General features: G+C 47.6%; 1 protein-coding gene across 1 annotated transcript in view; it reads right to left on the reverse strand.

Moving 5' to 3' along the window:
* MAN1A1 (mannosidase alpha class 1A member 1) overlaps positions 1-24,821 on the reverse strand; it is a 523,182-nt gene that overhangs the window by 23,622 nt on the left and 474,739 nt on the right. The gene's annotated exons all lie outside the window — the stretch shown is intronic.

Here is a 24,821-nt window from a genome sequence, read left to right on the forward strand (position 1 = left end):
GCCCTCCAGCTGTTGAGAAACTACACATCCCAGCATGCCCTCACACAGCTTTAGCATTCTTTGGCAGCAAAACTGTGTCAGGGCATGCTGGGATATGTAGTTTCACAACAGCTGGGGGGCCGCAGCTTGGACATGCCTGTTATAGAGATAACATAGGTGGTTCCAAAATTTCATAAGTTTGTCTGAAGATGTGAATTTTTAGGGAACGCTTGAAGGTGTAGTCTACAGACAAGATGAAGGTCTTCTATAGTAATGGGAACCAAGTGCCGCTATCATCAACTGGAGTACTCTTGACCACACAGTTCTAGCTAAAATTCTGGGCAATAAAATAAAAGCAGAAGATAATTAGGGGTTGATTTACTAAAGCTTCTAAAACAGACAAGAGGTGGTGTTGCTCATAGCAACCAGACTCCAGCTATCATCTCTCTACTGCAGTCTAGAAAATGATAGACAGAATCTGTTTGGTTGCTATGGGTCAATACCACCACTTTTGTTTTAGAAGCTTTAGTAAATCTATCCTTTATGTGAAACACTGGTATTTAGGACCACAAAAAACATATTGGGAAAAATCTAAATTTTGTCGCATACTTGGAATAACCTTAATATTATGGGCAGGATGCACTAAGAATGCGGAACTCATTCTGCCAAACATTGCATCACCGCATTGGTACTAATCGCATATTATTTATTTATTAACAGTTTCTTATATAGCGCAGCAAATTCCGTTGCGCTTTACAACTGGAAACAACAATGATAAAACAAAACTGGGTAATAACAAACAGTCATAGAGGTAGGAAGGCCCTGCTCGCAAGCTTACAATCTATAGGAAAATAGGCATGGATACACAAGGATAGGTGCTACTGAATCTATTGCACAGTTGTCCACCAGATTGCAAAGGTTCTTGGTGGTGCTGTATGATATGGTCATACAGCAATGATGAACCGGGGTCGAGAGGAAGGATGAGAAGACATGTGAGGATGTGTGTGGACTGTGCAGAATGGATGCAATTTGATAGGAAGGTTTATGAAAGTTATGTGGGCGGTTCTGGAATTTGATACGCTTGCCTGAAGAGGTGAGTTTTCTGGGAACGCTTGAAGGGTTGGAGACTAGAGGAGAGTCTTATTGTACGTGGTAGGGCATTCCACAGAGTTGGTGCATCCCGATGAAAGTCTGCAATCGTGAGTGAGAGCGAGTAATGAGTGTGGATGAGAGACGCAGATCTTGTGAAGAGCGAAGAGGTCGGGTTGGGAGATATTTTGATATAAGCGAAGTGATGTACGTTGGTGTAGTTTGGTTAATGGCCTTGTGTGTGAGTAGAAATAGGATTTTAATTACCTACCGGTAAATCCTTTTCTCGTAGTCCGTAGAGGATGCTGGGGTCCACATTAGTACAATGGGGTATAGACGGGTCCACCAGGAGCCATTGGCACTTTAGGAGTTTGAGTGTGCAATACATATGCCTGTGGTGGCCAGGTATGGCAGAAAGTGTTAAGTGTGCGCCTATAAACATGTCCCTCCTACCAGACTCAGTCTAGAAACTGTGCCCGAGGAGACGGACATCTTCGAGAGAAGGATTATACACAGATAGTGGCGAGATTCACACTAGCTCACACAAGGCAAACCAAGCTAACAAGCTTGAAACTTAGCAACAGCTGAAACATTACGTAACAAAGTAACAAGGCAGTACTTAACTAAGAACAAAGTCGTACTGAACCAGACAACCACAGCAGGACAACAAAGCGCTGGGCGGGCGCCCAGCATCCTCTACGGACTACGAGAAAAGGATTTACTGGTAGGTAATTAAAATCCTATTTTCTCTTACATCCTAGAGGATGCTGGGGTCCACATTAGTACCATGGGGATGTACCAAAGCTCCCAGAACGGGAGGGAGAGCGCAGAGGCTCTTGCAGAACTGATTGACCAAACTTTAGGTCCTCAGAGGCCAAAGTATCGAACTTGTAGAACTTCGCAAACATTTTCGACCCTGACCAAGTAGCCGCTTAGCAAAGCTGCAAAGCCGAGACACCCCGGGCAGCCGCCCAGGAAGACCCCACCTTACGAGTAGAGTGGGCCTTAACAGATTTTGGACACGGCAATCCTGCTGTAGAATATTTAGAAGCAGGACACCCAAGTTTCTTGGGATCATACAGGACAAACAGAGAGTCTGATTTCCTGTGACGAGCAGTCCTCTTCACATAGATTTTCAGAGCCCTTACAACATCCAAGGACTTTGATGGAATTGAGGAGTCAGTAGCAACTGGCACCACAATAGGTTGATTGATATGAAAAGCCGACACAACCTTAGGAAGAAACTGCTGACGTATCCGGAGCTCAGCTCTAGCTTCATGAAAGATCAAGTAGGGGCTCTTATAGGACAAAGCCCCCAACTCCGACACGCGTCTAGCAGAAGCTAAGGCCAACAAAGTGACAGCCTTCCACGTAAGAAACTTGACCTCAACCTCCTGTAGAGGTTCGAACCAATCCGATTGGAGGAACTGTAACACCATATTAAGATCCCAGGGTGCCGTAGGTGGCACAAAGGGAGGCTGGATGTGAAGAACCCCTTTGAACCTCAGGGAGGGAAGCTAGTTGTTTCTGAAAGAAAATGGATAGGGCCAAAATCTGGATCTTTACGGATCCCAACCTCAGGCCCATATCCACACCTGCTTGCAGAAAGAGGAGAAACTGTCCCAGTTGAAACTCCACCATAGTAATTTTCTTGGATTCACACCAAAACACATATTTTCTCCAAATCCGATGGTAATGTTTAGACGTTACTCCGTTCCTAGCCTGTATCAGGGTAGGAATAGCTTTGCTCGGAATACCATTTCGGGCTAAGATCTGGTGTTCAACCGCCATGCCGTCAAATGTAGCCGCGGTAAGTCTTGATAAGCGAACGACCCCTGCTGCAGAAGGTCCTCGCGAAGAGGAAGAGGCCTCGGATCTTCCATCAGTAATTCCAGAAGATCCGCGTACCAAGCCCTTCTTGGCCAGTCCGGAGCAGTGAGAATTGCCTGACCCCTTTTTCTTTTTATGAGTTTTAGAACTCTTGGAATGAGTGGAAGTGGGGTGAACACATACACTGACAAACACCCACGGAGTTACCAGGGTATCCACCGCCACTGCTTGTGGGTCTCTTGACAGTACGTCCAAAGTTTTTTTTTTTTGTTGAGACGTGAGGCCATCATGTCTATTTGAGGCCTGCCCCAACGACAGGTCACATCTGTGAACACCTCCGGATGGAGGCCCCATTCTCCCGGATGGAGATCGTATCTGCTGAGGAAGTCCGCTTCCCAGTTGTCCACTCCTGGGAAAAAAGATCACTGACAGCGCCAATGCATGCCTTTCTGCCCAGAGGAGGATTCTTGTTACCTCTGACATTGAAGCTCTGCTCTTTATTCATCCCTATCGGTTTATGTAGGCCCCTGCCATTATATTGTCCAACTGTACCTGAATGGCTCGATCTTGTAGAAGATGTGCCGCTTGGCGAAGATCGTTGTACACAGCTCTTAGTTCCCGAATGTTTATTGGAAGGATGGCTTCCAGATTTGGCCATCTTCCCTGGAAGGTTTCCCCCTGTGTGACCGCTACCCAACCTCTGAGACTTGCATCCGTGGTTAGAAGGATCCAGTTCTGAACTCCAAACCTGCGGCCATCCAGAAGGTGAGGCATTTGCAGTCACCAGAGGAGCTAAATCTTTGCCTTCAGTGAGAGACGTATTCTCTGGTGCAGATGAGATCCCGACCATTTGTCTAGGAGATCCAGCTGGAAGGGTCGAGCATGGAATCTTCCATACGGAAGAGCCTCGTAGGCAGCAACCATCTTCCCCAGAAGGCGAATGCACTGATGAACCGATACCCGGGCAGGCTTTAAGACATCCCGGACCATTGATTGTATCACCAATGCTTTCTGCACCAGTAGAAACACCCTCTGCACTTCCGTGTCGAGGATCATCCCCAGGAAAGATAATCCCCTTGTCGGTTTCAAATGTGACTTTGGAAGGTTCAGGATCCAACCGTGATCCCTCAGCAGTCGAGTTGTGAGAGCAATGGACTGCAACAACCTCTCCCTGGACACTACCTTATCAGCAGATCGTCCAGGTATGGAATTCTGTTCACTCCCTACCTGCGGAGAACCATCATCTCTGCCAACACCTTGGTGAACACCCTCGGTGCCATTGAGAGGCCGAATGGCAGTGCCTGGAACTGATAGGTACGCATCCTTGATATCTAGGGATACCAGGAACTCCCCCTCCTCCAGACCTGAGATTACCGCTCTCAGGGACTCCAATTTGAATTTTAACTCCCTCAGATAGGGGTTCAACATTTTTAAATTCAAAATTGGCCTGACAGAACCATCTGGCTTCGGTACCACAAAAAGGTTCGAATCGTAACCTTTGTTTTGCATCTGAGGTGGAACTGGTATAATGACCTGTGACTTTTCCAATTTTTGGATGGCTTCCTGAAGGACAGCCCTGTCTGCCAGCAAAGCTGGTAAGCCTGATCTGAATTAACGGTTAGGCGGAAGTTCTTGAAATTCCAGCCTGTACCCCTGGGACACAATATCCTGCACCCAGGGGTCCAGGCCGGACGACACCCACACGTGGCTGAACCGTCTGAGCCTCGCCCCCACCGGCCCTTCCTACAGGCCATGCGGTCCACCGTCATGCTGAGGATTTTGATGTACCAGAAGCAGGCTGGGAAAGCAGTCCTGGGAAACTGCAGCCGCAGGTTTTTTTTGGATTTTGCCCGACCTCCTCTAAAGAAGGTGTTAAACGGCTTGGTCCTTCTTGTTTTAGCTGTCCGAAAGGACTGTGTCATAGCTGAAGAAAAGGGTTTCTTCGTAGCAGGCGCAGCTGAGGGAAGAAAAGGTGACTTACCCACGGTTGTCGTGGAAATCCACGCATCCAACGCTTCCCCAAATAGAGCCTGACCTGTGTAGGGTAGGTTCTCCACACCTCTCCTGGATTCCACGTCGGCAGACCATTGGCATAGCCAGAGTCCTCTACGAGCTGAGACAGACATGGAAGATATCCCTGCAGCCATCGAACCCAGGTCTTTCATGGATTCCACCATAAATCCTGCAGAATCCTGTATGTTACGTAAAAACAAATCAACGTCACTTTTATCCATTGTATCAAATTCCTCAAGTAACGTGCCTGACCACTTTACTATAGCTTTAGAGATCCATGCACAGGCAATAATAGGTCTCAGTATCGCCCCTGAAGCCATGTATATGGATTTAAGCGTAGTGTCAATTTTGCGATCAGCCGGTTCTTTTAACGCGGTAGATCCCGGGACAGGTAAAACCACCTTCTTTGACAGTCTGGAAACAGATGCGTCAACTATGGGTGGGTTTTCCCATTTCTTTCTATACTCCCCAGGGAAGGAAAAAGCAACCAGAACCTTCCTGGGAATCTGGAATTTTTTCTCCAGGTTTTCCCAGGATTTTTCAAATATAGCGTTAATATCTTTAGACGCAGGGAAGGTTAGCGAAGCTTTCTTATTATCCGTGAAGTATTGTAAGCCTCCTCAACTTGCTCGGGTGTTGTGTCCGCAAAATTCAACACATCTCTAATGGCCTCATTCATCAACTGCACCCCTTTCGCAAGAGATGCCGCCCCCCGCAGCACATCCCCATCACCGTCAGCCATGCAGGAATCGGTATCCGTGTCATCTTGCATAATCTGGGAAAGAGCACGTTTTTGAGGGTGTACGCTAGGTGGGCCTGAAGTAACAGCACCAGACCAAACCCCCATAGAGTTGTGTAAAACCGAAGTTGCAGTCTCAGTATGTGCTACCCTAGTGCAAATCTGAGCAATCATACTCTTAATAGAGGCCAACCACTCAGGCTCCTTTGCAGGGATCTGTGATAAAACAGTACAATCCTGAGTACATGGAATGGGATCATCCTGAGAGGAATTATCCTCTGCAGCGTATGACACAGAGTCCCTAGACATGGCGTTTGTAAACAGCAAACACTCCACACACACATACACACACACACATACAGGGAAATGAGACACAGTTTCCCCTCCAAGAATGCGAAGAGAGACACACAGATTGGAGCCAACCCACACACAGCGCTTTTTAGATAGAGCGAAGCCCCTATCTAGCGCTTACTGTGCACCTTAATAGGTTAACAGTATTCACACAGCCTCCCTCCCCCCTTCTGCAACCCCCTGGTACCGTACAAGATAGCTGGAGTTGGAATGGAGGGACAGCTCTCCCTGTCAGCGTCTCCACATTGATCTGCAAGCAGGGAAAATGACGCTGAACGTTGCTGGGTCCACTCTGAGGAGAAGCTCCGCCCCTTTCATGGCACTGTTTCCCTCTCCGCCGTTCTTTATACTGGGCTGAGGAAAATGCTGGCAGTGAAACCGGGCCCCTGACAGACTTTACAACCAAAGAAAAAAGAGAAGGAGGGGGGCTCGTATCACACTGGCTCCTTTAAGCTGCCCTGAACTACGTCCCTTCCTGAAAGTGTCACCACACTCAACAAATAAGCAATACAAACAAAAGAGTGGCAAGGATATGGCTCTTAGCGCTATATCGCGATATTCAACACTTTACATGTACAGATGTATCCACCGTTATCTTGAGTAGTTTTCTGTGCCTAGTCACAACATGATTTATTAGCATAAACCCTTCAGCTATTGTTCTCAACTGCAATACAATACAGAGAACAATACAGCAGGGGATTAAGTCATTACAGCAGGGGATTAAGTCTGACTGGCCAGTCACAGTTAATCCTATTAACCGTCAAGATAAATGTGGATACATCTGTACATATATATTAAAATTTACACAATACGTTCCTCTCAATGGATCCCCAGGTGATTTATTTTCCTCTTTCAATGTTCATCCAGTGTTGTATCCCAGTGATATGAATCATATGCAAAAATAAAAATAATATATGTGTAGAACAGTCTCAATTTCTCAAGAAAGTCCCTTTTTTATACACCATACAGTATCCTTCAGATAAATAAATGAAACGTGATGTGGGCGTACCCCGACTCACACAATTCAACGTGAAGCTATATGTATAAAGGTATCTTTTAGCCACCACCAGACCACCAATTGTACTGTGTTTAGATTGGCGTACCCCACTCACTAAGTTTGTAGACATGTCTTGACCAAGGTCCAAACATAGACCGAAACGCGTCGACAGGAGGAGTGTGGACAGCCATTTTTTTCATCTTTTACCTCAAATTTATGGAACTATACATGCATGATTGGAGGTTATCCAGAGGAGTTTTATGACAGAGGATAAAAAGAAACCTTGATGTGCATGGCTAGAACCAGCTAGATTGTGAGTGGGGTACGCTTATTGGAATTCCTCCATTTTTACTTTATACAAAGAAACTGCTATGTGTACATTACTTCACCTACTTTGTGTAAGTGGGGTACGTCTATTCTAATCTAACACCAGTTTATATACTGGGTCCATTCTCAAAGCCATATACTGTATATTGTATATAAATAGGGTACGTTCCTATACCGTGGGATATTATTATATTTATACACACCTTTATAAGGGGATATTTTCAATTAATAATTAATCCCCTTTTCACAACACATTCCTCTCAAATATTTGGAGAGAGGCTTTCACATATATATATTCTTTTGCACTTATTTATTAGCCCAGTCTACACATTTGCTTTTTAAATTCTTTTCACATATCTGGCTCTGAATCCTTGGGGGAGACCGAGAGGAAAATTCAAGCCACCTTTACCAGGAAAACCAAGGGAAAAGAAACCTTGATACACAGGTGATCACTTTCAACCCTGTAAGTAGGGTACGCATTTGGATATACTATTGAAGATAAACATACCTTTATGAGCTTTCTCCACTCTACAAACTTAGTGAGTGGGGTACGCCAATCCAAACACAGTACAATTGGTGGTCTGGTGGTGGCAAAAAGATACCTTTATACATATAGCTTCACGTTGAATTGTGTGAGTCGGGGTACGCCCACATCACGTTTCATTTATTTATCTGAAGGATACTGCATGGTGTATAAAAAAAAGAGACTTTCTTGAGAAATTGAGACTGTTCTACACATATTATTTTTATTTTTGCATATGATTCATATCACTGGGATACAACACTGGATGAACATTGAAAGAAGAAAAGAAATCACCTGGGGAAATTTTAATATATATGTACATGTAAAGTGTTGAATATCGCGATATAGCGCCAAGAGCCATATCCTTTCCACTCTTGTGTTTGTAGACTTTACAACCAGTGTAGGGTATGGCGCTGGCTCAGGGCGCCCCTCACAGCGCCGCACTAAGTACCGCTGAGCCTCCGGAGCGCAGTTAGTACTGTGCTCCCACCCTGTTGCCGCCATCTTCACACCGGCTCTCCGCTTGCTAGGGGGGCCGGTGACTCACTCGCCACTTCAGTCTTCTGGGTCTGTAAGGGGGTGGCGGCATGCTGAAGGGGTGAGCAATCCCCTGTAGCGGCAAACGATCATTCCCCTCAGGAGCTCAGTGTCCTGTCAGTGGAGATAGTGGCTCAGACCCCTTAGGGCGGACACTATTCCCCCCCTTAGTCCCACGAAGCAGGAAGGCTGTTGCCAGCAGCCTCCCTGTGCCTAAAACTCTAAAAACAAACAAACAATAAAACTAGAAGAACTTCTATGGAGCTCCCCTAGCTGTGACTGGCTCCTAAACTGAGTCTGGTAGGAGGGGCAGAGAGTTAGGAGCCAGCCCACACTCTCAAACTCTTAAGGTGCCAATGGCTCCTGGTGGACCCATCTATCCCCATGGTACTGTGGACTCCAGCATCCTCTAGGACGTAAGAGAAAGTATTTTATATTGAATATGGTAGAATACAGGTAACCAATGGTGGGACTGACAGTGGATATGCAGACGATGAACGTTTAGCGAGGAAGATTAGCCTCACAGCTGCATTCAGAATCCATTGTAGTGGCGAGAGTCTCGTTTTTAAAAGAGAAGACCAGTTAGGAGACTATTGCAATAATCAATGCGGGAGATAATGAGAGCATGGATTAGAGTTTTAGCAGAGTCTTGTGTAAGGTATGGTCGTATTTTGGATATGTTTTTTACATGCATGTAACATGATTTTGAAACAGACTGAATGAGTCAAGGATGACACATAGGCAGCGAGCTTGTGAGGTAGGGTAGATTGTCGAGTTTTCAACAGTGAGAGATATCAGGTTAGTACATACTATTGGCCGGTGGAAATATAATTAACTCTGTCTTTGAAATATTAAGTTTGAGGTGGCGAGATGTAATCCAAGATGAAATGGCAGATAGACATTCAGTGACACGGCCCAGTACAGATAGGGACAAATCAGAGGAGGATAGGTAGATTTGAGTATCATCAGCGTACAGATGATACTGAAATACAAAAGAGCGGATTAGTTTACCAAGAGATGAGGTATAGATAGAGAAAAGCAGAGGACCCAAGCCTGAGCCTTGCGATACTCCAACTGAAAGAGGTAGCGAAGAGGTAGATTCAGAGAAGCGAACACTGAAGGAGCGATTAGATAAGTAGGATAGGAACCAAGAAAGGGCTATGTCTTCAAGACCTAGGGATTGTAGTGTTTGTATGAAAAGAGAGTGGTCAACAGTGTCAAAGGCAGCAGATAGATCTAGAAGAATAAGTAGTGAGTAATGGCCTTTAGACTTCGTAGTGACCAAATCATGAACCATTTTAGTCAGTGCGGTCTCTGTGGAGTGTTGGGAACGGAAGCCCGACTGAAGCGGTTCTGATAAATTGTGTGAGTTAAGAAAGTGTGCGAGTCGAGTGTAGGCAAGTCTCTCAAGTAGCTTAGAGAGACAAGGGAGCTGAGAGATAGGGCGGCAGTTTGAGAGAGAGTTAGGGTCAGAATTTTGTTTTTTCAAAATGGGAGTAATCACTGCATGCTTGAAGAGTGAAAGAAAAAATAAGATTTTACTCACCGGTAAATCTATTTCTCGTAGTCCGTAGTGGATGCTGGGGACTCCGTAAGGACCATGGGGAATAGACGGGCTCCGCAGGAGACTGGGCACTCTAAGAAAGAATTAGGACTACTGGTGTGCACTGGCTCCTCCCTCTATGCCCCTCCTCCAGACCTCAGTTAGAATCTGTGCCCGGAAGAGCTGACATTACAAGGAAAGGATTTTGGAATCCAGGGTAAGACTCATACCAGCCACACCGTATAACTTGTGATAACATACCCAGTTAACAGTATGAAAAACAACAGAGCATCAGACAACCTGATGCAACATAACATAACCCTTATTTAAGCAATAACTATATACAAGTATTGCAGAAGAAGTCCGCACTTGGGACGGGCGCCCAGCATCCACTACGGACTACGAGAAATAGATTTACCGGTGAGTAAAATCTTATTTTCTCTAACGTCCTAGTGGATGCTGAGGACTCCGTAAGGACCATGGGGATTATACCAAAGCTCCCAAACGGGCGGGAGAGTGCGGATGACTCTGCAGCACCGAACGGGCAAACACAAGGTCCTCCTCAGCCAGGGTATCAAACTTGTAGAATTTTGCAACAGTGTTTGAACCCGACCAAGTAGCTGCTCGGCAAAGCTGTAATGCCGAGACCCCTCGGGCAGCCGCCCAAGAAGAGCCCACTTTCCTTGTGGAATGGGCTTTTACTGATTTTGGATGCAGCAATCCAGCCGCAGAATGAGCCTGCTGAATCGTGTTACAGATCCAGCGAGCAATAGTTTGCTTTGAAACAGGAGCACCCAGCTAGTTGGATGCATACAGGATAAACAGCGAGTCAGTTTTCCTGACTCCAGCCGTTCTGGCTACATAAATCTTCAAAGCCCTGACTACATCAAGTAACTTGGAATCCTCCAAGTCACGAGTAGCCGCAGGCACCACAATAGGTTGGTTCAAATGAAAAGATGACACCACCTTCGGCAGAAATTGCGGACGAGTCCGTAATTCTGCCCTGTCCATATGGAAAACCAGATAGAGGCTTTTACATGACAAAGCCGCCAATTCTGACACACGCCTAGCCGAAGCTAAGGCCAATAGCATGACCACTTTCCACGTGAGATGCTTTAGCTCCACGGTCTTAAGTGGCTCAAACCAGTGAGATTTCAGGAAACTCAACACCACGTTAAGATCCCATGGTGCCACTGGTGGCACAAAAGGGGGCTGAATATGCAGCACTCCCTTTACAAACGTCTGAACCTCAGGAAGTGAAGCCAGTTCCTTTTGAAAGAAAATGGATAGGACCGAAATCTGGACCTTTATGGATCCTAATTTTAAGCCCATAGTCACTCCTGACTGTAGGAAGTGTAGGAACCGGCCCAGCTGGAATTCCTCTGTAGGGGCCTTCCTGGCCTCACACCAAGCAACATATTTTCGCCATATACGGTAATAATGTTTTGCTGTCACGTCCTTTCTAGCCTTTATCAGCGTAGGAATAACTTCATCCGTAATGCCTTTTTCCGATTAGATCCGGCGTTCAACCGCCATGCCGTCAAACGCAGCCGCGGTAAGTCTTGGAACAGACAGGGCCCCTGTTGCAACAGATCCTGTCTGAGAGGCAGAGGCCACGGGTCCTCTGTGAGCATTTCTTGCAGTTCCGGGTACCAAGTCCTTCTTGGCCAATCCGGAACAATGAGTATTGTTCTCACTCCTCTTTTTCTTACGATTCTCAGCACCTTGGGTATAAGAGGAAGAGGAGGAAACACATAGACCGACTGGAACACCCACGGTGTTACTAGAGCGTCCACATCTATCGCCTGAGGGTCTCTTGACCTGGCGCAATACCTTTGATGCTTTTTGTTAAGGCGGGATGCCATCATGTCCACCTGTGGCAGTTCCCATCGATTTGTAATCTGAGTGAAGACTTCCTGATGAAGTCCCCACTCTCCCGGGTGGAGGTCGTGCCTGCTGAGGAAGTCTGCTTCCCAGTTGTCCACTCCCGGAATGAACACTGCTGACAGTGCTTGCACGTGATTCTCCGCCCAACGAAGAATTCTGGTGGCTTCCGCCATCGCCACCCTGCTTCTTGTGCCGCCCTGGCGGTTTACATGAGCCACTGCGGTGATGTTGTCTGACTGAATCAGCACCGGTTGGTTGCGAAGCAGAGGCTCCGCTTGACTCAGGGTGTTGTATATGGCCCTTAGTTCCAGGATATTTATATGCAGACAAGTCTCCTGACTTGACCACAGCCCTTGGAAGTTTCTTCCCTGAGTGACTGCCCCCCCATCCTCGGAGGCTTGCATCCGTGGTCACCAGGACCCAGTCCTGTATGCCGAACCTGCGGCCCTCGAGAAGGTGAGCACTCTGCAGCCACCACAGAAGAGACACCCTGGCCCTGGGGGATAGGGTGAGCAGCCGATGCATTTGAAGATGCGATCCGGACCACTTGTCCAACAGATCCCATTGAAAGATCTTCGCATGGAACCTGCCGAAGGGAATGGCCTCGTATGATGCCACCATCTTTCCCAGGACTCGCGTGCAGTGATGCACCGACACCTGTTTTGGTTTTAAGAGGTCTCTGACCAGAGTCACGAGCTCCTGAGCCTTCTCCGCCGGGAGAAACACCTTCTTCTGGTCCGTGTCCAGAATCATGCCCAGGAAGGGTAGACGCGTCGTAGGAATCAGCTGCGACTTGGAATATTCAGAATCCAGCCGTGCTGTTGCAACACTTCCTGAGAGTGTGCTACGCTGACCAGCAACTGCTCCCTGGACCTCGCCTTTATGAGGAGATCATCCAAGTATGGGATAATTGTGACTCCTTGCTTTCGTAGGAGCACCATAATTTCCGCCATTACCTTGGTAAATATTCTCGGAGCCGTGGACAGACCAAACGGCAACGTCTGGAATTGGTAATGACAGTCCTGTACCACAAATCTGAGGTACTCCTGATGAGGTGGATAAATGGGGACATGCAGGTAAGCATCCTTTATGTCCAGAGACACCATAAAATCCCTCTCTTCCAGGCTTGCAATGACCGCTCTGAGCGATTCCATCTTGAAATTGAACCTTTTCAGGTAAATGTTCAGGGATTTAAAATTCAATATGGGTCTGACCGAACCGTCCGGTTTCGGTACCACAAACATTGTGGAATAGTAACCCCTTCCCTAATGAAGGAGGGGAACCTTCACCACCACCTGCTGGAGATATAATTTGTGAATTGCCGCTAACACTACTTCCCTTTCTATGGGGGAAGCAGGGAGTGCCGATTTGAGGTAACGGTGAGGGGGCATCACTTCGAATTCCAGCTTGTATCCCTGAGACACAATCTGTATAGCCCAGGGATCCACCCGTGAGCGAACCCACTGGTGGCTGAAATGACGGAGACGCGCCCCCACCGCTCCTGGCTCCACCCGTGGATCCCCAGCGTCATGCAGTGGATTTAGTGGAAGCCGGGGAGGACTTTTGTTCCTGGGAACTAGCTGTATTATGCAGCTTCTTTCCTCTACCCCTGCCTCTGGCAAGAAAGGACGCACCTTTAACTTTCTTGCTTCTTTGTGATCGAAAGGACTGCATTTGGTAATACGGTGCTTTCTTAGGTTGTGAGGGAATATATGGCAAAAAACTTGACTTCCCAGCTGTAGCTGTGGAAACTAGATCCGAGAGACCGTCCCCAAACAATTCCTCACCCTTATAAGGTAAAACCTCCATGTGCTTTTTTTGAGTCTGCATCACCTGTCCATTGCCGAGTCCACAGGACCCTTCTGGCAGAAACTGACATTGCATTTATTCTAGAGCCCAGTAGGCAAATGTCTCTCTGGGCATCCCTCATATATAGGACAGCGTCTTTTATATGCCCCAGGGTCAGTAAAATAGTATCCTTGTCCAAGGTATCCAGTTCCTCAGACAGAGTATCAGTCCATGCTGCTACAGCACTACACATCCAGGCCGACGCAATTGCCGGCCTCAGTAGAGTACCTGAATGTGTATACAAAGACTTCAGGATACCTTCCTGCTTCCTATCCGCAGGATCATTTAGGGAGGCCGTATCCTGTGACGGCAGGGCCACCTTCTTAGATAAGCGTGTCAAAGCTTTGTCTACCCTAGGGGAGGATTCCCAGCGTAACCTGTCCGTTGGCGGGAAAGGATACGCCATAAGTAACCTTTTGGAAATCAGCACTTTCCTATCAGGAGAATCCCACGCTTTTTCACATAACTCATTTAACTAATGTGAAGGGGGAAAAGTCACCTCTTGCTTTTTCTCCCCAAACATATAAACCCTCTTGTCAGGGACAGGGTTTACCTCTGATATGTGCAATACATCCTTCATTGCTATAATCATGTAGCGGATGGCTTTAGCCATTTTAGGCTGCAATTTTGCATCATCGCCATGGACACTGGAATCAGAATCCGTGTCGATATCTGTGTCAACAATTTGGGATAGTGGGCGCTTCTGAGACCCTGACGGCCTCTGCACTGTAGGAGCAGGCATGGGTTGAGACCCCGACTGTCCCAAGGCTTCAGCTTTATCCAACCTTTTATGCAAGGAGTTTACATTATCATTTAACACCTTCCACATATCCATCCAATCAGGTGTCGGCACCGTCGGCGGAGACACCTCATTCATCTGCACCTGCTCTGCTTCCATATAGCCTTCCTCATCAAACATGTCGACACAATCGTACCGACACACCACACACACAGGGGATGCTCTATTTGAGGACAAAACCCCCACAAGGCCTTTTGGAGAGACAGAGAGAGAGTATGCCAGCACACACCCCAGCGCTATATAACCCAGGAATTACACAGTAATTTAGTGTTTACCCAGTAGCTGCTGTATTTGTGATTATTGCGCTAAATTTGTGTGCCCCCCTCTCTTTTTACCCTCTTTCTACCGTGAGTCTGCAGGGTAGAGCCTGGGGAGCTTCCTCTCAGCGGAGCTGTGGAGAGAAAATGGCGCTGGTGAGTGCTGAGGAAGAAGCCCCGCCCCCTCAGCGGCGGGCTTCTGTCCCGCGATTTTGTGTAAAAATAATGGTGGGGGCTCATGCATATATACAGTGCCCAGCTGTATATATGCCCTATTTTGCCAGGAGGTACTCAATTGCTGCCCAGGGCGCCCCCCCCCCCCTGCGCCCTGCACCCTACAGTGAGCGGAGTGTGTGGGTGTAATGTGGGAGCAATGGCGCACCTCTGCAGTGCTGTGCGCTACCTCATATGAAGACAGGAGTCTTCTCCCGCCGATTTTGACGTCTTCTTGCTTCACCCGCCGGCTTCTGTCTTCTGGCTCTGCGAGGGGGACGGCGGCGCGGCTCCGGGAACGGACGACCAAGGTTAAGTTCCTGTGTTCGATCCCTCTGGAGCTAATGGTGTCCAGTAGCCTAAGAAGCGCAACCTAGCCGCAGTTAGTAGGTTTGCTTCTCTCCCCTCAGTCCCACGTAGCAGAGAGTCTGTTGCCAGCAGAAGCTCTCTGAAAATAAAAAACCTAACTAAAATACTTTCTTATTAGCAAGCTCAGGAGAGCTCACTAAAATGCACCCAGCTCCGTCCGGGCACAGATTCTAACTGAGGTCTGGAGGAGGGGCATAGAGGGAGGAGCCAGTGCACACCAGTAGTCCTAATTCTTTCTTAGAGTGCCCAGTCTCCTGCGGAGCCGGTCTATTCCCCATGGTCCTTACGGAGTCCCCAGCAACCACTAGGACGTTAGAGAAATACCAGTAGAGAGAGAGCTTACAGATGTTAGTTAAGGTAGGGATGAGCACCAGAGACAGAGCTTTACTTATTTGTGAGGGTAAAGGATCAAGAGGAGAGGTAGTAGAGAAGCAGGATGAGAAGAGTGATGATAGTTCATCTTCATTTGTGGGATCGAATGAAGAGAGAATGCCAGAGGGTTCAGGTTAAGAACTGAGCAGGTCACTGGCTGCCGAAGAGCATACCATTTCATATCGGATCTTATCAATCTTCTCCTTGAAGTAGGAAGCAAGATCTTGTGCCTCGATAGTGGCTAGTGGGGTAGGTGAGGGAGGATTCAGAAGTGATTTAAATGTATTAAAGAGTCGTTTGGGATTAGAGGCTTGGTACAGAGATAAGAGTTTGGAAATATGTTTGTTTGGCAGTGTCCAGGGCATTTCTATAAGAGAGGTAGACAGTCTTATATGTGAGGAAGTCACTTGAAATACGAGATTTACGCAACGGACGTTCAAGTTTACGTGTGTTTTTTTAGTTGTCTTGTAAATTTAGAGTGCCATGGTTGACATCAAGGCCTACGTGGAGTATGATGGGTAGCTGGAGCCACTTCATCAAGGGCTAGTTCTAGAGTCTCGTTCAGGTGTGATACAGCCATCTCAGGAGAGGTGAATGCAGAAATAGGTAAAAGCAGTTTTTGGAGTGAGATGGAAAGTTCTTGAAGATTAATTGTGTTAATATTTCTGCAGGTTTCAGGAAGATTGGAGGACTTGAGCAACACAGAGTTTGAATTAACGGAGGAGAGCATGCCGGCGATAAGGTTGTGATCTGAGAGGGGGAAAGTAGTGTTAGTGAGTTCAGAAACTAAGCATAGTCTGGTGAATACTAGATCAAGGCAGTGGCCCTCCCGATGAGTAGAGTCAGTCCGTCCATTGGGAGAGGCCGAGAGAGGAGGTTAGAGAGAGTAGTTTGGAGGTGTGAGAAGCAGATTTTGGACAATCAATAGCAATATTGAAATCACCCATGATGATGGTGGAGATGTCAGAGGATAGGAAGTGAGGGAGCCAGGCAGAAAAATCTTCCAGAAATTGTTTGGGATGCCCAGGTGGGCGATAGTTGCAACACTCAGGGAGAAAGGAGAGTAAACCCTGATGGAATGTACTTCAAATGATGTAAATGTGAGTGATGGAACCTGTTGTAGAACAGTGTATGCGAAAGATTGGGAAAGTAATAGTCCAACTCCTCCTCCTTTATAGTTACCAGGCCTGGAGGTGTGTATAAAGTGGAGACCACCCTGTGACAGTGCTGCAGGGTAGGCTGTGTCTGATTGTGTGAGCCAGGTTTCTGTTATAGCCAGCAGATTGAAGTTGTTAGATATGAAGAGGTCATGGATGTATGTTAATTTGTTACAAACAGAGCGTGCATTCCATAAGGCACATTTTAGTGATCTGGAGGGTGATGGAAGACATGTGATGTTTATGATGTTAGCTGGATTTCTATGTTGCTGTGAATCAGGTGAATGTGAGTGATGCAAGTGGTTGGGTCCTGGATTTGGTGAAATGTCACCAGCGATCAGAAGAAGAGAGATAAATGTGAGTGTTAGAGGTTTGTGAAAGTTTTTTATGGTGAGAGGTTGTAGATGTTATTGTCAATGAGTAAGGGAAGTAAACAGCGCATGAGTGTTAAGAGGGGAGTGAATAATTGAGGGGGCAACATGTACAGAGGGGTGAGTTGCTGGGAGACTGAATGATGCAAAGGCCTATGTGCATATGCACAAACATATGTTATTAGTACTGCAAAAGGAAAGCTGTGTGATAAGAGCTGTCCTTTGCAATGCGCTCCCATCACTGGACTTCCGGGTATCAGTTTTTTACCACATTTTCCCCAATTCCTCTGGCAAATGGACACCTTCTCTGATACCAGCTCCATCACAAAACAGAGATATGGAAAGCAAGAAGTGAATAGCTGTTGAGCTTGTCTCAAAGATTCTCCTTAGTTTTTAAGGAAAGATTAGCCCTTGACAAGACATATCAATTGAACATTGATATGGCGTACCTTTGTAGGTCCAGATGTGTACTCATACATCATTGCTGTAGCCGTGCCAGGTCTGGGTAGACTACTAGGATTAAGCATCTTTTTTGCAGAAAACGTGTCTTAGCCACAATGTGATGCATGTAGGAAACAAGGTGGACAATGGGGTGTAGAGTAGGATCTTGATCCGAGGCACCAACAGGCTCAAAGCTTTGACTGTTCCCGGAATGCATAGCGCCGCCTCCTATATCACCCCGCCTCCATGCACAGGAGTTCAGTTTTTGGTTAACCAGTCCAATGCAGTAGCAGGAAAAGAGACGACAACGGTTAGTAGCCACAACACCGCATTCTCACGACAGGAGACGTGTCAGCGTCTAATGCCATACCAACCCAAAGAAGCTAAGTGCGTCAGGGTGGGCGCCTTGTGGAGCCCAGTGTACCTCGCAGAAAGAGTTTTAACAAAGGTAAGTTCTTACCATAAAACTCGTTTTCTGCTGTGGGGTACACTGGGCTCCACAAGGAATGGACAATGGGGATGTCCTAAAGCAGTTCCTTATGGGAGGGGACGCACTGTAGCGGGCACAAGAACCCGGCGTCCAAAGGAAGCATCCTGGGAAGCGGCAGTATCGAAGGCATAGAACCTTATGAACGTGTTCTCAGAGGACCACATAGCCGCCTTGCACAATTGTTCAAGGGTCGCACCACGTTGGGCCGCCCAAGAACGTCCAACAGACCGAGTAGAATGGGCCTTAATGTGATCAGGAGCAGAGAGAGCAGCCTTCACATAAGCATGTGCAATCACCATTCTAATCCATCTGGCCAGAGTTTGCTTGTGAGCAGGCCAGCCCCGTTTGTGAAACCCAAACACAACAAAAAGAGAATCCGATTTCCTAATAGGAGCAGTTCTCTTCACATAGATACGGAGAGCCCGTACCCCATCCAAAGACCGCTCTTTGGGAGACAGATCAGGAGAAACAAGTGCCGGAACTACAATCTCCCGATTAAGGTGGAACGAAGAAACCACCTTAGGTACATAGCCGGGACGAGTCCTAAGAACCCGCCCGGTCACGGTGAAATATCAGATATGGGGAACTACATGACAAGGCACCCAAATCCGACACTCTTCTAGCTGAAGCAATAGCCAGCAGAAACACCACCTTAAGGGAAAGCCAGTTAAGGTCAGCTGAACCAGGAGGTTCAAACGGAAACTCTTGTAACGCCTCCAAAACCACCGACATGTCCCAAGGAGCCACAGGCGGGACATAGGGAGGTTGGATACGCAACACGCCCTGAGTAAAGGTATGCACATCAGGTAAGGTCGCAATTTTTCTCTGAAACCACACCGACATGGCAGATATTTGAATCTTGAGGGAGGCCAGACGCAGGCCTAAGTCCAGGCCCTGCTGAAGAAAAGCCAACAACTTGGCTATACTAAACTTGGAAGCGTCATAATCGTTAGATGCGCTCCAAACAAAGTAAGAATGCCAGACCCTATAGTAAATCCGAGCAGAAGCCGGTTTGCGGGCCCGCAACATAGTTTGAGTGACCGCCTCAGAAAACCCTTTAGCCCTTAAGACGGAAGCTTCAAGAGCCACGCCGTCAAAGACAGCCGGGCTAGGTTCTGGTAGACACAGGGGCCCTGAACGAGGATGTCTGAGAACCAGTGTCGTCTGGGCCATGCTGGAGCTATGAGAAGCAGAATTCCTTTTTCTTGCTTGAACTTCCGAATTACCCTGGGCAGGAGTGATACTGGAGGGAACACGCACGGCAGCCGAAACCTCCACGGTACCGCCAGCGCATCCACGAATGCTGCTTGAGGATCCCTTGTCCTTGCTCCAAAGACCGGAACCTTGTGATTGTGTCGAGACGCCATCAGATCTACGTCTGGAAGGCCCCACCTTTCCACTAGGAGTTGAAACACTTCTGGATGGAGGCCCCACTCGCCGGCATGCACATCCTGACGACTGAGAAAGTCTGCTTCCCAATTCAGGACTCCCGGAATGAATATTGCCGATATGGCCGGTAGATGGCGTTCTGCCCACTGTAGAATCCGTGAGACTTCCTTCATTGCTAGGCGGCTTCGAGTGCAGACTTGATGATTTATGTAAGCCACTGTGGTGGCGTTGTCCGACTGTACTTGAACAGGACGGTTCTGAATTAAATGCTGGGTTAGGTTCAAGGCATTGAAGACCGCCTGCAACTCCAGAATATTGATCGAGAGGAGGGACTCCTCCTTGGTCCACCGCCCCTGAAGGGAGTGTTGCTCCAGCACCGCGCCCCAACCTCTTAGACTGGCATCTGTCATCAACAGGAACCAGTCGGATATTCAGAACGGATGGCCCCTGCACAGTTGTTGGTCCCAGAGCCACCAGAGCAGCGACAGACGGACCTCCGGAGTCAATGAGATAATTTGAGACCTGATCTGGTGAGGCAGGCCGTCCCATTTGGCTAGAATCAGCCTCTGCAGAGGGTGAGAGTGAAATTGAGCGTACTCCACCATGTCGAATGCTAACACCATGAGGCCCAGCACCTGCATCGCCGAATGTATCGACACTTGCGGACAAGATAGGAAGCAACAAATCTTGTCCTAAAGTTTCAGGACTTTCTCCTGAGACAGGAACAACCGCTGGTTGTGAGTGTCCAATAGTGCTCCCAGATGCACCATGCTCTGAGCAGGGATCAGGGATGATTTCTTCCAGTTGATGAGCCACCCGTGGGCTTGCAGAAACCGGACCATCACATCTAGATGACGCAGGAGAAGTTCTGGGGAATTTGCCAGGATTAACAAGTCGTCCAAATACGGCAGTATCCTGACCCCTTGACGGCGGAGTACCACCGTCATCACCGCCATGACTGTTGCAAGACTCGCGGAGCCGTTGTTAAACCAAAAGGTAACGCCCGAAACTGGTAATGGCAGTTGCCAATCGCAAATCTCAGGTATTGCTGATGAGACACTGCTATAGGAATATGCAGGTAAGCATCCTGTATATCCAGGGAGACCATGAAGTCCCCAGGTTCCAAGGCCAGAACTATAGAGCTAAGGGTTTCCATACGGAACTTGGAAACCTTCACAAACCTGTTCAATGCCTTGAAGTTGAGAATGGGCCGGGAGGAACCATTCGGTTTCGGGACTAGAAACAGCGGAGAATAGTACCCCCGGCCCCTCTGCGCAAGAGGCACCTGTACTATGACACCTGTATCCAGGAGGGTCTGTACCGCCGAATGTAGAGTGTTTGCCTTTGTCTTGTCCAACGGGACATCTGTCTGGCAAAATCAATGAGGGGGTCGGTTTTTGAAGGCTATGGCGTAACCTCGAGTGACGACTTCCTGTGCCCAGGCATCTGAAGTGGTCTTCAACCATTCCTGGGTATACCCTAGAAGCCAGCCCCCCACCCTGGGATCCCCCAGAGGTAGGCCCGCCCTGACATGCGGCAGGCTTATCTGTCTTGGAAGCTGGCTGACGGGCCGCCCAGGCTCTTTTGGGCTTAGGCTTACCAGGTTTGGAAGTGCGGGCCTGCTTGTTGTACGCCTGACCTTTTGCTTTACCTGAAGGACGAAAGGGGCGAAAGGAAGTACCTTTAGCCTTCGACACAGAAGGAGCAGTACTTAGCAGACAGGCAGTTTTGGCAGTAGCCAAGTCAGCCACAATCTTATTTAAATCCTCCCCAAACAGAATATCTCCCTTAAAAGGGCGTACCTCCATGGTTTTTCTAGAGTCCAGATCCACAGACCAGGATCTCAGCCACAATATCCGGCGAGCTAGGACTGACGTAGTAGAGGCCTTGGCTGCCAGGATACCGGCATCAGAAGCCGCCTCTTTAATATAACGAGAAGCTGTGACAATATAAGACAGTTTAATGCTAAAAAATGCAAAATCATGCACTTGGGTCTCAATAACCCAAAGGCTAAATATAGTATCAAGGGTACTATAATGGAAACTACTGAGGAGGAAAGGGATTTAGGAGTCACTATTTCAAGTGACTTAAAGGCAGGAAAGCAAGGCAACAAAGCAATGAGAAAGGCAAGTCAGATGCTTGGTTGCATAGGAAGAGGAATCAGTAGCAGGAAAAGAGAAGTAATAATGCCACTGTATAGGTCATTGGTGCGGCCTCATCTGGAATACTGTGTCCAGTTCTGGAGACCATATCTCCAGAAGGATATAAATACATTAGAGAGTGTACAAAGAAGGGCAACTAAAATGGTGCATGGCTACATCACAAAACTTACTCGGAAAGGCTAAAAGATCTTAACATGTATAGTATGGAGGAGAGAAGGGAAAGGGGAGACATGATAGAAACTTTTAAATATACCAAAAGGTTTTAACAAAGTTCAGGAGGGAAACATTCTTCAAAGGAAGAGAAGTATTAGAACTCGAGGACATACACTGAAACTGGAGGGAGGCAGGTTCAGGGGAAATTTAAGGAAAAATTACTTTACAGAAAGGGCAGTGGATAAGTGGAATAGCCTCCCATCAGAGGTGGTAGAGGCTTAGACTGTAGAGCAATTTAAACATGCTTGGGATAGGCATAAGAATACCCTTACAAAGAATTAAGGTTCAAAAAGGGTTGAGATTACCTAAAGGATAAAAAAAAGGGGCAGACTAGATGGGCCAAGTGGTTCTTATCTGCCATCAAATTCTATGTTTCTATATTTCTATGTTAAGCATTGTCTAGCATGGTCAAAGGAGATTTCAGCATCTAACTCCAAGGCCCATGCTTCAATGGCCTCTGCAGCCCAAGTAGCTGCAATAGTGGGCCTTTGTGCAGCACCCGTGAGGGTGTAAATCGCTTTCAGACAACCCTCCACACGTTTATCCGTAGGCTCTTTTAGAGACATGACGTTGGTGACCGGTAGAGCTGAGTAAACCACCATCCTAGCCACATGTGAGTCCACTGGAGGAGGCGTTTCCCAATTCTTAGACAGCTCCGGCGCGAGAGGATAGCGAGCCAGCATCTTCTTTTGAGGCACAAACTTCGTACCCGGGTTTTCCCAGGGTTCCCGACGTTATCAATTAGGTGGTCAGAGTGAGGTAAAACTTGTTTAATCACCTTCTGACGCTTGAACCTATCTGGTTTCTTAGGAGTAACGGATGGCTCGGGATCATCCGTAATCTGTAAAATTAACTTAATAGCCTCCAAAAGATCAGGAACATCCACATGTGAACCACCCTCCCCATCAGCCGTATCCGAGTCAGAACCTGTGGGGTCAGTGTAAGTGCCGTCTTAATCCGACGAGGTGTCAGTGACAGCAGTGGATTGTGAGGAGACAAGCGCTCGCTTAGAGGACCCCTTGGACGTAGGCGAGCGACGGTCAGACTTTTTAGTACTCAGGGACTGGTTCAACTTCTTTATTTGAGCAGATAAATCGTCCGCCCACGGCGGGTTAGCTGCAGGCACCACAACCGGTTGTACCGGCATTGGGGGTCCCAATCGGGGGTGTTAGTTTATGAACTAGCGTATGCAGAAGCGTGGAAAAAGCGGCCCACGGCGGGTCATTATTTGCCCCCGTTGCCACTGTCCCACTGGGGGGCAAGGAGCCCCAAGAACCAGAGCCCAAAGCTGCTATATTCTCCTCATAGGTATCTGCGGCTTCAGCAACACTGGCAGTGTGTTCAGCCCCAGAACAGTTACCCTCAGAAGCAGACATGATATAACTTGCAGTATCAGGTAACACAGTACAATTTGTCAGCAGCACAATACCTCTAGCCCAAGCCCCTGCGCAGTGTAGTCAGCACCAGCAGAGATAAAGGAGAGATATGGTGACTAAATCACAGAGAAAAATACGTAATACAGTATATCTTTGTGAAAATCCTATATTAGATCAAACCTGACGCACCAAGCCCCCTTAGGTTATAGAATATAGGGATAGCAGGTTGAGTGAAAGACACGAAATGGACACCACTCAGCTATCAAATGCACACACAAATAGTCACAGTCTGTACAATGCAGAGGTTATTACTAACAATAATACTGCACTGGACTAGCTTACACAGCTATATAACAATAGATATAACAGTACACAGTAAAAACTGGATGTATATCACAGGGTAATTGTACTAGGAAACCCTGACTAAGTGCACTCTTTCTTAACTAACACTGACTAAAACAGGCAGGTAGAATACTTAAGTGTCTTGTAAAGTCACAGCACTGACAACCAGGCGGCTTTACATTGGAGGATTTGACCAAGCATTCCCAGGAACAGTGAGCTGAGGGATAATGGCGTCGCAGACACTGCCAGGGAGTGAGGGAGAGACAGATATGCAGCTCCAGGGTGGGAACATTTGCAGAAAATGGCGCCCTGAAGCTGGGGGAGGGGCTTCAGGTCCAAGCTCTATCCCCCTGCTGGCAAAACACCGGGTACTGCAGGCTCTAATAAAACGGTTTATAGAGAAAACCTGAACTGTCCCATGCCCTGGTGATCTAGTGGGATCGCCTGTACTGCCACAGTGTCCACCGCCAGCACGCGCGGCCCGCCTCCCACTAACCGCGCCGGATCGCAAGCGGGACCCACTTACCACCTCCCGAAGCTCGGCCACGCGATCCCGGAGAGACCCCGTCGTGTGTGCCTGACAAGAAGAAAACCGGAGACTCCTGCTGTAGTTACCCGGCAACCAGGGCTCGGGAGTGTACTGCGCCGCTGGGGAGAGCCGGAGCTGCAGCCGTGAATGTCCACTGACATGTAACACTGCTGCTGCCCTTGAAGTCTTCACTTTTTTCCTCAGAAAAAAAGCTCTTCTTAGGGCTGCCTGGAGCAGCCCCTCTGTTAAGTGCCTGCTACTGCGGCACCAACTACAAAACTGAGATCCTGTGCAGGGAGGCGGGGGTGATATAGGAGGCGGCGCTATGCATTCTGGGAACAGTCAAAGCTTTGAGCCTGTTGGTGCCTCGGATCAAGATCCTACTCTACACCCCATTGTCCATTCCTTGCGGAGCCCAGTGTGCCCCGAAGCAGAAAAAATATTAAATATTTTTTAATTATGTCTTAAATATAGTGCCAGATAAAGAATTGCAACACAATTTACAATAACAGAATTTGCATTAAACAATTCCTTAATCTTAACTCTATAAAAGAATTGTAGAAAAAAAAACACAACAAGAGGGGATCGCAGGGTTGCCAATAAGGGTAATCTGTATAATGAAGAGTAGTACAGTGCTGGGAACATTATACTAGACAGAAATATGCAAATTATGCTAAA

The sequence above is a fragment of the Pseudophryne corroboree genome, chromosome 4 (assembly GCF_028390025.1).
Source record: "Pseudophryne corroboree isolate aPseCor3 chromosome 4, aPseCor3.hap2, whole genome shotgun sequence".
Classification (NCBI taxonomy): domain Eukaryota; kingdom Metazoa; phylum Chordata; class Amphibia; order Anura; family Myobatrachidae; genus Pseudophryne; species Pseudophryne corroboree.